Source organism: Athalia rosae, chromosome 3 (assembly GCF_917208135.1).
Source record: "Athalia rosae chromosome 3, iyAthRosa1.1, whole genome shotgun sequence".
NCBI classification, from domain to species: Eukaryota; Metazoa; Arthropoda; class Insecta; order Hymenoptera; family Athaliidae; genus Athalia; species Athalia rosae.
In genome coordinates, this window is record NC_064028.1 from 5,082,268 (window position 1) to 5,094,482 (window position 12,215).

The window sequence follows — 12,215 nt, forward strand, 5'->3', positions numbered from 1 at the left end:
TTGTCCAAATTGAGCTACGATTCCTTCTTTTCGAGATATCCTCAAATTTGTACCAAAAAATGCGAAAAAAATGGGGATAACTCGGTAATTTTCGCAGATAGATCAATTTGGCTTCCAGATTCGAATTTCTGAGATCGAAATACATGAGAATAGCATGGAAAACCCAGGAAAAAAAAATGTTGATTTTCGACCGAAAAATCGATGAAATGCGCGGGTTCAAATCCCTTCGGGGATTTTTGGGCCAATTTTTTTTTTTCTTGCGAATTGATCGTATGACACTTCTCTGATGTATTTTGACCTCAGGAATCCGATTCTGAAAAAAAAATTGATCTATCTCTGAAATTGACCGAGTGATCGCCATTTTTCAGCTCTTCGGGATCGAGAAGAAAAAATTCATTTCATCGTCTAGTTCAATGTGATTTGTACCTAGGAATTTGAATGAGGATTGATCGTATGGCACTTTTCTAATGTATTTCGACCTCAGGAACACGAATCTGTTGTCCAAATTGAGCTACGATTCCTTCTTTTCGAGATATCCTCAAATTTGTACCAAAAAATGCGAAAAAAATGGGGATAACTCGGTAATTTCCGCAGATAGATCAATTTGGCTTCCAGATTCGAATTTCTGAGATCGAAATACATGAGAATAGCATGGAAAACCCAGGAAAAAAAAATGTTGATTTTCGACCGAAAAATCGATGAAATGCGCGGGTTCAAATCCCTTCGGGGATTTTTGGGCCAATTTTTTTTTTTCTTGCGAATTGATCGTATGACACTTCTCTGATGTATTTTGACCTCAGGAATCCGATTCTGAAAAAAAAATTGATCTATCTCTGAAATTGACCGAGTGATCGCCATTTTTCAGCTCTTCGGGATCGAGAAGAAAAAATTCATTTCATCGTCTAGTTCGATGTGATTTGTACCTAGGAATTTGAATGAGGATTGATCGTATGGCACTTTTCTAATGTATTTCGACCTCAGGAACACGAATCTGTTGTCCAAATTGAGCTACGATTCCTTCTTTTCGAGATATCCTCAAATTTGTACCAAAAAATGCGAAAAAATGGGGATAACTCGGTAATTTCCGCAGATAGATCAATTTGGCTTCCAGATTCGAATTTCTGAGATCGAAATACATGAGAATAGCATGGAAAACCCAGGAAAAAAAAATGTTGATTTTCGACCGAAAAATCGATGAAATGCGCGGGTTCAAATCCCTTCGGGGATTTTTGGGCCAATTTTTTTTTTTCTTGCGAATTGATCGTATGACACTTCTCTGATGTATTTTGACCTCAGGAATCCGATTCTGAAAAAAAAACTTGATCTATCTCTGAAATTGACCGAGTGATCGCCATTTTTCAGCTCTTCGGGATCGAGAAGAAAAAATTCATTTCATCGTCTAGTTCAATGTGATTTGTACCTAGGAATTTGAATGAGGATTGATCGTATGGCACTTTTCTAATGTATTTCGACCTCAGGAACACGAATCTGTTGTCCAAATTGAGCTACGATTCCTTCTTTTCGAGATATCCTCAAATTTGTACCAAAAAATGCGAAAAAATGGGGATAACTCGGTAATTTCCGCAGATAGATCAATTTGGCTTCCAGATTCGAATTTCTGAGATCGAAATACATGAGAATAGCATGGAAAACCCAGGAAAAAAAAATGTTGATTTTTGACCGAAAAATCGATGAAATGCGCGGGTTCAAATCCCTTCGGGGATTTTTGGGCCAATTTTTTTTTTTCTTGCGAATTGATCGTATGACACTTCTCTGATGTATTTTGACCTCAGGAATCCGATTCTGAAAAAAAAATTGATCTATCTCTGAAATTGACCGAGTGATCGCCATTTTTCAGCTCTTCGGGATCGAGAAGAAAAAATTCATTTCATCGTCTAGTTCAATGTGATTTGTACCTAGGAATTTGAATGAGGATTGATCGTATGGCACTTTTCTAATGTATTTCGACCTCAGGAACACGAATCTGTTGTCCAAATTGAGCTACGATTCCTTCTTTTCGAGATATCCTCAAATTTGTACCAAAAAATGCGAAAAAATGGGGATAACTCGGTAATTTCCGCAGATAGATCAATTTGGCTTCCAGATTCGAATTTCTGAGATCGAAATACATGAGAATAGCATGGAAAACCCAGGAAAAAAAAATGTTGATTTTCGACCGAAAAATCGATGAAATGCGCGGGTTCAAATCCCTTCGGGGATTTTTGGGCCAATTTTTTTTTTTCTTGCGAATTGATCGTATGACACTTCTCTGATGTATTTTGACCTCAGGAATCCGATTCTGAAAAAAAAATTGATCTATCTCTGAAATTGACCGAGTGATCGCCATTTTTCAGCTCTTCGGGATCGAGAAGAAAAAATTCATTTCATCGTCTAGTTCAATGTGATTTGTACCTAGGAATTTGAATGAGGATTGATCGTATGGCACTTTTCTAATGTATTTCGACCTCAGGAACACGAATCTGTTGTCCAAATTGAGCTACGATTCCTTCTTTTCGAGATATCCTCAAATTTGTACCAAAAAATGCGAAAAAATGGGGATAACTCGGTAATTTCCGCAGATAGATCAATTTGGCTTCCAGATTCGAATTTCTGAGATCGAAATACATGAGAATAGCATGGAAAACCCAGGAAAAAAAAATGTTGATTTTCGACCGAAAAATCGATGAAATGCGCGGGTTCAAATCCCTTCGGGGATTTTTGGGCCAATTTTTTTTTTTCTTGCGAATTGATCGTATGACACTTCTCTGATGTATTTTGACCTCAGGAATCCGATTCTGAAAAAAAAATTGATCTATCTCTGAAATTGACCGAGTGATCGCCATTTTTCAGCTCTTCGGGATCGAGAAGAAAAAATTCATTTCATCGTCTAGTTCAATGTGATTTGTACCTAGGAATTTGAATGAGGATTGATCGTATGGCACTTTTCTAATGTATTTCGACCTCAGGAACACGAATCTGTTGTCCAAATTGAGCTACGATTCCTTCTTTTCGAGATATCCTCAAATTTGTACCAAAAAATGCGAAAAAATGGGGATAACTCGGTAATTTCCGCAGATAGATCAATTTGGCTTCCAGATTCGAATTTCTGAGATCGAAATACATGAGAATAGCATGGAAAACCCAGAAAAAAAAAATGTTGATTTTCGACCGAAAAATCGATGAAATGCGCGGGTTCAAATCCCTTCGGGGATTTTTGGGCCAATTTTTTTTTTTCTTGCGAATTGATCGTATGACACTTCTCTGATGTATTTTGACCTCAGGAATCCGATTCTGAAAAAAAAATTGATCTATCTCTGAAATTGACCGAGTGATCGCCATTTTTCAGCTCTTCGGGATCGAGAAGAAAAAATTCATTTCATCGTCTAGTTTAATGTGATTTGTACCTAGGAATTTGAATGAGGATTGATCGTATGGCACTTTTCTAATGTATTTCGACCTCAGGAACACGAATCTGTTGTCCAAATTGAGCTACGATTCCTTCTTTTCGAGATATCCTCAAATTTGTACCAAAAAATGCGAAAAAATGGGGATAACTCGGTAATTTCCGCAGATAGATCAATTTGGCTTCCAGATTCGAATTTCTGAGATCGAAATACATGAGAATAGCATGGAAAACCCAGGAAAAAAAAATGTTGATTTTCGACCGAAAAATCGATGAAATGCGCGGGTTCAAATCCCTTCGGGGATTTTTGGGCCAATTTTTTTTTTTCTTGCGAATTGATCGTATGACACTTCTCTGATGTATTTTGACCTCAGGAATCCGATTCTGAAAAAAAAATTGATCTATCTCTGAAATTGACCGAGTGATCGCCATTTTTCAGCTCTTCGGGATCGAGAAGAAAAAATTCATTTCATCGTCTAGTTCAATGTGATTTGTACCTAGGAATTTGAATGAGGATTGATCGTATGGCACTTTTCTAATGTATTTCGACCTCAGGAACACGAATCTGTTGTCCAAATTGAGCTACGATTCCTTCTTTTCGAGATATCCTCAAATTTGTACCAAAAAATGCGAAAAAATGGGGATAACTCGGTAATTTCCGCAGATAGATCAATTTGGCTTCCAGATTCGAATTTCTGAGATCGAAATACATGAGAATAGCATGGAAAACCCAGGAAAAAAAAATGTTGATTTTCGACCGAAAAATCGATGAAATGCGCGGGTTCAAATCCCTTCGGGGATTTTTGGGCCAATTTTTTTTTTTCTTGCGAATTGATCGTATGACACTTCTCTGATGTATTTTGACCTCAGGAATCCGATTCTGAAAAAAAAATTGATCTATCTCTGAAATTGACCGAGTGATCGCCAATTTTCAGCTTTTCGGGATCGAGAATAAAAAATTCATTTTATCGTCTATTTTAATGTACATATATATGTTATACGCGATGTACGCGTATGTGGAAATATTTCTTCAATGTCACACATGTATCTCCGTCTCTATTGTCTCCACGTTGTAGAGCTACTGGTAGTGTATCACTGAATTTACAAATTCGATTTGAAATACAGCTTCGTACGTATAGGAATAACCAGACGTCGTTCTATAGGCGCTGTATACAAATCGCTTTTTCGTCGTTCGCTTCATTCTCACGGTCGCGTATTGTTTGTTCGAAAAAAAAAAAAAAAAATGGAGGGATTTAATTTTTGACATTTTTTTTTTTTTTTTTTTTTTTTTCTTCCCTATCCCTCGGTACACCGAATGCTTCTGGTTTGATTGATCGGCGGTTCGTAGCGTAGGAAGTCGATACCTTATCATTGACTGCAGATTTACGTCGGTCGTTAAAACGTAAATCACGATAAAGTTTTCCCGGTAATCCGATCGTTTGTATTATTAATACTAAACCCGATCCGTGAGACGATCTACAGTATGGTAACGAAGGTCGCTCGACTAATACCGACGAACACGACGATGCGTTCGAAACGCGACTATTGAATTCACTTGTCGGATGAAACGGGAGAAATTTCAAAGGAGGCCCTCTCAGCCAGCCACGCGACGGAGCAGCAATGTTTTTCGTCACTCGTGTGGTTAACGAATCTTATGTACCAGGGAAATTCATTTCCTCCCGGAGCTTTTCCGTTTTCTCTTCCGTCCGCGACGCGCTCTCGTAGAATCGAGCTGTGCACCGAGAGCAGAAATGTACCGAGCTTTCCCTCCGCGTTTACGTCCGCTTTCACCCACCTTGTCAAATTTTCTTTTTGTTCGTTTCGATTGGTTTTTTTTTCTGTTTTTTCTGTTTTTCCACCAGGCACTCCGTCGGAAGGGTGATCTGACCAAGTGTTTCTCCTCTTCGTAAAATATTAGCGGAGTGTACGAGGTTGAACGTGAAAACCAACCCTTCAATTCGCACGAATCTTATGTCCCTGGCGTTGTTTAACGCGACTTCCACGCGATGCCGAACCGTTGTTGCTCGGCGACGGGGCCGGTGGAAAGCTCCGGAATTTTGCGGTCACAGGCGAGCCGGAAACCGGTGAAGTTGGTAAATTGCGTTGTTAGGTATAACCCAGATATTCGTTGCCCGGAGTTTCGTACGTACGGTACGTACGGTTGTTCACACCGTAAGGTCGTCGAGTGGTTTTTTCCGTGCGTGCTGCGCTTTGTCCGCTGGGTCTCGGTGGTCTGCGTGGCTTTTTTCCGAGCACGGTTTTGCACACGAGGATCGGCGGCGCTCGCCGGTTTTGCCGCGGGGTTACCGGGGAAATTCAGGCGACGTTGGAAACGCGCGGCACGCGGAACAAATTGCAGAATTCAAAAATGTGATTCACCTCCGCTGGTTATTTACAGAGAGGGAAACGTCCCGCACCCGATACAACGAGTCGTGCTCGTAAAAATGTACGATGAAATAACGGAATATAATTATCGACGTTTTTAAATGGAAAAAGTCGAATCGCGGATAGGTGGTATGTATAGTACTTGGCACGCCGCGCCCCGTATTTCTGTTGGATCAATTTTCTCGGCGCGCAGTTTTCAGCATCGTGAAAAGGAATGTTTGGAGGCACGAGAGTGCCGCCGCCGTATAATAAAGGTGGTTATATATTCACGGTTCGCGAAACACTAGATCCGAGTTGCGGATATATGCATGCATTTCTATAGCTAGGAGTCGACGTAGGAACAGTGCGGTGCACAGGTGTACATTTTGTACCTACACGGTTCCCCGCGCGTACCGAGTTACCGTGTATATATATACATACGTATATCTATATAGGTAATGTTATAACCAAACTTTGAACTTTGAACAAGTGAAACGAAGCGGAGTGACACCCGAACCACGGTAAAGAAAATTCGGATTCGGTTCGCTGATTCTGGCGGCGGTGGTGGTGGTGGTGGTGGTGGCGGTGCTGCTGCTGCTGCTGCTTTTCTAACTGGCTGATGCGGTACGCGCGGATATAGAGTTCTCTGCTGCTGCAGTATAAGTTTCCCCGCGGGGTGATGACGCAAGTAACTTATTGTTAGTTCGCTCATGTTTAAGAAGATCGAAACTTTCCTGCAGTTTATAATGCACAAGCTTTCCACGACTCCGTAGCCGAGGGGAAATACTCGGCGGTGTGTCGCGCCCCTTTCTCCCTCTTCAAACTTGAGAATCGAATCTTCGATTCCTCGGAGAAAACTCGGAACTGATGAGAAAGAAAATCGAATAGAAAGAACGGAGGGTAAATAAACAACCGCTTATCGATTCCGCGCGCCACGTGGCCGTCGGGGTAATTTTCACCGCGGATTTTCATTCCGACATCGGTGCGGATTCGGTGCCCCTGAAATCAGTCGGATTCTTCATCCCCTCTCTTTCGGACGCGGAAAAACATTTTCAGGTGAAAGATGAAATGCACGGGGTGCGAGGGCGATCTGTACATCGGAGATGCGGGATCGCGGTTCGCGCCCGTGCGTTGCTCTTCGTCGGGTAAATTAGATTCGCCCTCCGGCATTTTTCGCCGGAATTGACCGTGCGGGAATATTTCTGAGGTCCTCGGGGAGTCCGGAACCACCGTCCGTATCCTCGTTCTCTCGTTCTTCGGCATCGACTTCCATCCGGGCCTCGCGTACCGCCGGAAAGGACGCGAAAACGCGGGCGGAAAAAAAATGTTCGTCTTTCGGTTGGGTTTCGCAAACCGATATAGGTAGGATTCGCGAATTCGATTCAAAGAATATCGCGCTGTACGCGCCCGTATTGTATTCGATAGGATTGCTATTCTATTAATTCGCACGGTATTCTTTGAAGCTCGCTTTGAAGGTGTATAAACTTTATACGAGCTAGGGTATAAATTTCACACGCCCTCCCCGGGAGAGGTCCCTCCCTGTCCCATCGCCACTTTAATCAACTTGTATTTCACGTAACAAACTCCGTAGTAACACAATCTGTCTATAATATATTCAAGAATCTACCGGTTCGCCTGGATGAAATAAAGGTGAGCTTTTGGAGCTTTGTAAGCAACGCGAAATACGAAAATAGAGGAGATCGGGAAAACGATCCGTCCTTCTTTAACCGTAAAACAAAGGAGAAGGAGAACCCGATCCTTCCGAAGTATCAATGAACCGACCTACCGTTCAACTTTTCTCGCCCGAGAACATTTTATTATACGATCCTGCACTTAAGACATGACCTTTTCATTTTATGCTACAAACTATCCGCTCTAATGGCCGCGCAACTTCACGAGGGCGAATTGATTTTCCTCTCCGAACGAGCTATTTACCTTTTCCCATCTACTTTGAATTTTTGTTCTCTGTACACTTTTGTTTTCCACATTCCCGGAATACGAAACAAAATTTATCGGATCTGTTACCTTCTCAACTCCATTTCGCATCGCGTACTCTCGATATTTCCAAGTAATTTTATAAGAAAGATGAGGAGGCAGAAAAACGTGAGGTCAGAGAAAAATCTCGACCATATGACAGAGTTGGTTGATAAAGGATCAAAGTCAAAGTAAACATAGAGACCCTCCGCGGCACGTTTCTCACGAGTCATATATTTTTTTTTTCTTTCTTTCTTATCCCTTTTTTTTCTTCTCTCGCCAGGGAAAAATCCCCGAATTCTCGTCGGACTCGATTTCGTTGTGATACATCGCGATCGGGTGTGTGTGTACATGACTTTGAAATGAGAGAAAATCAGCAATTTTTTACCCAGGGTGTAATAAAAAAACTTGAACGAAATATTTTTTGACAAACTGAAATTTCTTCGCAACGTGGCGCGACGTTCATAAAACGAGGCGTGCGAAGTAAATGTAAAAAATAACGTCTCGTGTGCCGCAGAATTTTCCATTTTCGTTTTTGTTTTTTTTCGTTCCCGATTTCCACGAGATTTTCTCATGCGTGCGAATGAAAAAATTTTTCTCCAAACCATCGAGTCGTCTTTGGAAAATTTCTACTCGCCGTTACACCGTTTATGGCGTAAATTCGGTTCGCGTGGAATCTGATCACGGCGGTACGGTTAATCCCGTATTTAGGGATCCGGGGGATGAAATTTAGCTGAATAAAATTTTGTTTTAGGATCGTTTTACGGGCAACCTATACTAGAGGTGTAAAAAGTACCAAGAGAAATCCGACTTTTAGACGTACGGCGGTATACATATAACCTGTATAAATACCACGAGGCGAATGCATTTTGCTGGAATCTATTTTTCGACATAGAAAAAGTTCGTTTATAGTAAAGTAAAGTACGTGTATGATGTACGTACGTAATAGTTAGACGCGCGGTAGGCGTGTGCTTTAGGATGCCGAGTTTCTAGCTAAAACGACCGAGTCCATTAACGAAACATTTTCTGCTTTGGGGCTCGACTGAAAAGCACTACCCAACCCCTGACTTTGTCAAGGTGGCTGGAGAGGCCTGAAAGCCAGCCGGGCTAAAATTTCATCGCTGTTTTTTTTTTTTTTTTCTTATTTTATTTTCTCTCATTTTTCTTTTTATTTTTCAGCAGCTCTTTTTTTCTCTTATACCGGTTTCGTACCGCGTGAGGTTAACGATACGAGTAGATATTCAGCAGTTTGCCGTTAAATTCATAAGCGATGAAATTTCTTCGGCTATTCGTGATATCAAAAAATGACCATCGAAATAAATGGGGGAGGGTGAGAAAAAAAAAAAAAAAAAGAAGAGACTTCGAAAAGTGTCGGGCTCAAGCGACGCGAGAGGCCCTCGAGCTTTTATCTACAACCGCGAGGTGAATTCAGAACTTGGCGAGTCTCTATGCTGTGAATAATTGGAGGGGGGCAGACGTACGTTCTTTTTTCTATCCGTAGAGATTTGTAGCGAAACTGTACCGCGTAAGGAGATTCTTTTTTTTTTTTTGTCTCGAACGAACGTTTTTTTTTTACGAAGGGATAAAAGGCGACGCAGTTTGTCGTTTCGGACGAACCAAGTCCAATACGTCAAACCTTGTCCCACGGGGTTTTGGCTTGCGCTTATGCGAGGCTATCCCCGTCAAAGTGGATCTCGTAAAATCGTAAAAAAAGGACCAGTCATTGAATCGAACGATGTGCCAGGTCGAAGGTAGACAGACGCCCGCATACTCTCCATCCTTCATTCGTCCGTCTGTCCATCCGGCCGTTTCTTCGGTTCCCTCATTTGTTCGTAAATCAATTCTCCTTTTTTTTTTTTTCTTTTTTTTCTCTTTTTTCTCCCAGTTGTTTCATCCCGAAGTCCAAAGTTCCGGCTACGGACGAACCCGATTTTTTCTTTCGTATAACTCAATCCTTGGCCCCCCTCCCTCCCCCCGCCCTTCCCTTATTGGCATTATTGTATCAACTGTCGCGAATGTCCAGTATTCAGGTAATTACACGACCCCTTCGTCTTTTTTAAAAAGGAAATAAATGGGGAAAGAAGGAAATTCGATAGACTACAATTCGGGAAAGAACTCGAACCCTACTGTCCGCCAAAAATTGGGAAGGGCATACCTTCGAATTTTTCCGATTATTTCAGCCGAAAACTCATTTCTTCGTCACGGTAATTATAGGCGTACACTCACGCGTATTTCGATCTCACGTACGCCGATAATTAAATATTTGTACATCGCGTACGAATTGCACGAGTAAATCTTTATTATGTCTAACGAACGAACGAAACATCGCTGCCTTCGTTGGAGCTCAACAAACCGAGCTCGTATTCCACTTTTCCCCGAAAAATACACACCCGAGACGGAGGGGATGAAAAAATTGAGGTGAACAACAAAAAAAGAAAAAAAAAGAAAAAAAAAAAATTTACCTGGTCACGGTAGGTGATGCCTAGAAGTCCGTAGCAACCGGAGACTCCCTTTTTTTCCATGACAAAAGCTCGAGTGCCTTTATCAGGATAAAATGACCACTTCAAGCCCATATCGCGTGGAGTGCGGGGTGGCTGACAAATTAGCGTCGAATCAAAAGGCACGTAATTCGGCGGCAGACGGGTCGCGCGATGACGATTCGTTGTTATTTTTCTCGGTCGTCGTCGTTGAAATGAAACGAACGAAGGTATTTTTTTTCTTTTTCTTTTTGTTTTCTGCTTTTTCGGACGGTCGGATGAATTTTCGTCGCACACTCGGCGTCCATCTCGGTGTACCGTTCGGTATATTCGTCAGATTCGTAGTCCGAGACGAGGGGGACAAATTGCGAGAGACGCTCTCCTCTCGGCGGTAGGTAATAATAAGATATATATTCCACACGGACGGTAGCGGTGAGTAAAAGTTGAAAAGCGAGTGCGGAAATTTTCTTGCGTCCACCGGTGTACGTAAGTAGATGGACGATGTAAAGGCTAACGTTGGATTTTATCCAGGTAGGTATATATACGCTGTGTACGCTTACCTAGCCGGGGGCGAGGGGAGACATCGGATACGGGGGGGGGTTCGTTAAGACTCCTCCGAATGCAAATTGAAGAGTATGTACGCAAAAATGGGGAGTTGAGGGAGGAGAGAAAGGAATTCTTGGGAAATTATTCCAACGGGCGCGGCGTCCGCGCCGTGCCCGGTATCCCGCCACTCTCTGTAATTGCGATTCGGGCTCGACCAAGGTCTTGTGTATGTATGTATACATATATATATATATCTATACATCCGTGAAAAGCACCCCTGGTAAAAAGGAACTTGGAGAAAACGTGCGCCCGTCGGTCGTGGGGCAACGTACACACTTACCAATTTTTCGGATTACTCGAAAGCGAGATTCGAAACCCGTCATTCTCCCGTTTACCTCGGCTTCCCGTCATCGACGACGAATTTCAAGTTGAACAAAAAAAGAAAAAAAAACAAAAACAAAAAGTCAAGCGACAATTTGAAACCGAGAATTCATCTTCGTTGCGAAGAAAACTTTCCGATCCGAAAGACGACTGAATTTTCACGTCAAAGAAAAATCTTCGACAGAGTAACGTATGTCTTTCTGATTTTCGGCGATACAAGAATGATAAGAAAATAAAGTTTGGCGGAAATAGAAAAAATACTTCGGAGAGCCCGCGAGTACTGGAAGATGGGGACGGTATACAACGTATTAGAAGTCTTGATTGTGGTATCAAGAGACTCGGTAGGGTCTCGAGTCGGGAGTACGTTACAAAACGAACGGGATATACATACACATATATACGGGGTAAAACTTTGTTTAGAAATTTTTCTTGTTACCCAGTGCCGGTGGTCCGTCTTTTCCACTTGAGTTTCTCTCATTTCCCAGATCCTGCGGGGTTTCTTCCACTTTCTCTTCCGGACTCGAATCTCCAAGTCCGACAAGTCGTCGTACGAGAGAAAAAAAGGAAAACAACTAACAGGTAAAATAATAATTCGACACCGCGAATAAGTATCCGAACGAAAACCGGGTTAGCGTATTATTTATCGCGATAACTGTGGTATGGTTGCAGCGGAAAATTTTGCACGGCAAATTTCTCTATCCGCGTAACATTATACACAGCTGATTATCCGAAGCCATAATAATACAACGCGCGCTGGGAACGCCGGATAACTGAATGAACGGCTAAATCCAACGCGATAGCATTCGCCAATCCGTATTGTACACGATCTTTCGTTGCTGATACAGAAATTCAAAATGGTCGACATTGTTTGCTCTACGTCCCCATGTTTATCGTTCGATAATAAACACCGGATTTCGCTTTCCCTGACAAATTTTCACCGCTGAAATGTACGGTGCAATAATTGTCGGCAAGCTCGACCCTGTTTTTCTCATCTGCCTTGATCGATGTTCTTTTTTATCTCTTCTTCGTGCTCTATTCCAACAAAGAAGAATCCGGGGAGGGGGGGGGGG

The 12,215-nt window shown here is 42.1% G+C and overlaps 1 protein-coding gene across 2 annotated transcripts in view; it reads right to left on the minus strand.

Moving 5' to 3' along the window:
• LOC105691643 (chymotrypsin-2-like) overlaps positions 1–11,931 on the minus strand; it is a 94,133-nt gene extending 82,202 nt beyond the window's left edge. For both annotated transcript variants that reach the window (XM_025746147.2, XM_048651827.1), the window contains exon 1: positions 11,582–11,931. The gene's annotated coding sequence lies outside the window, so the exon portion shown is untranslated. The remainder of the gene's footprint in view (positions 1–11,581) is intronic.
• Positions 11,932–12,215: the final 284 nt, after the last annotated feature.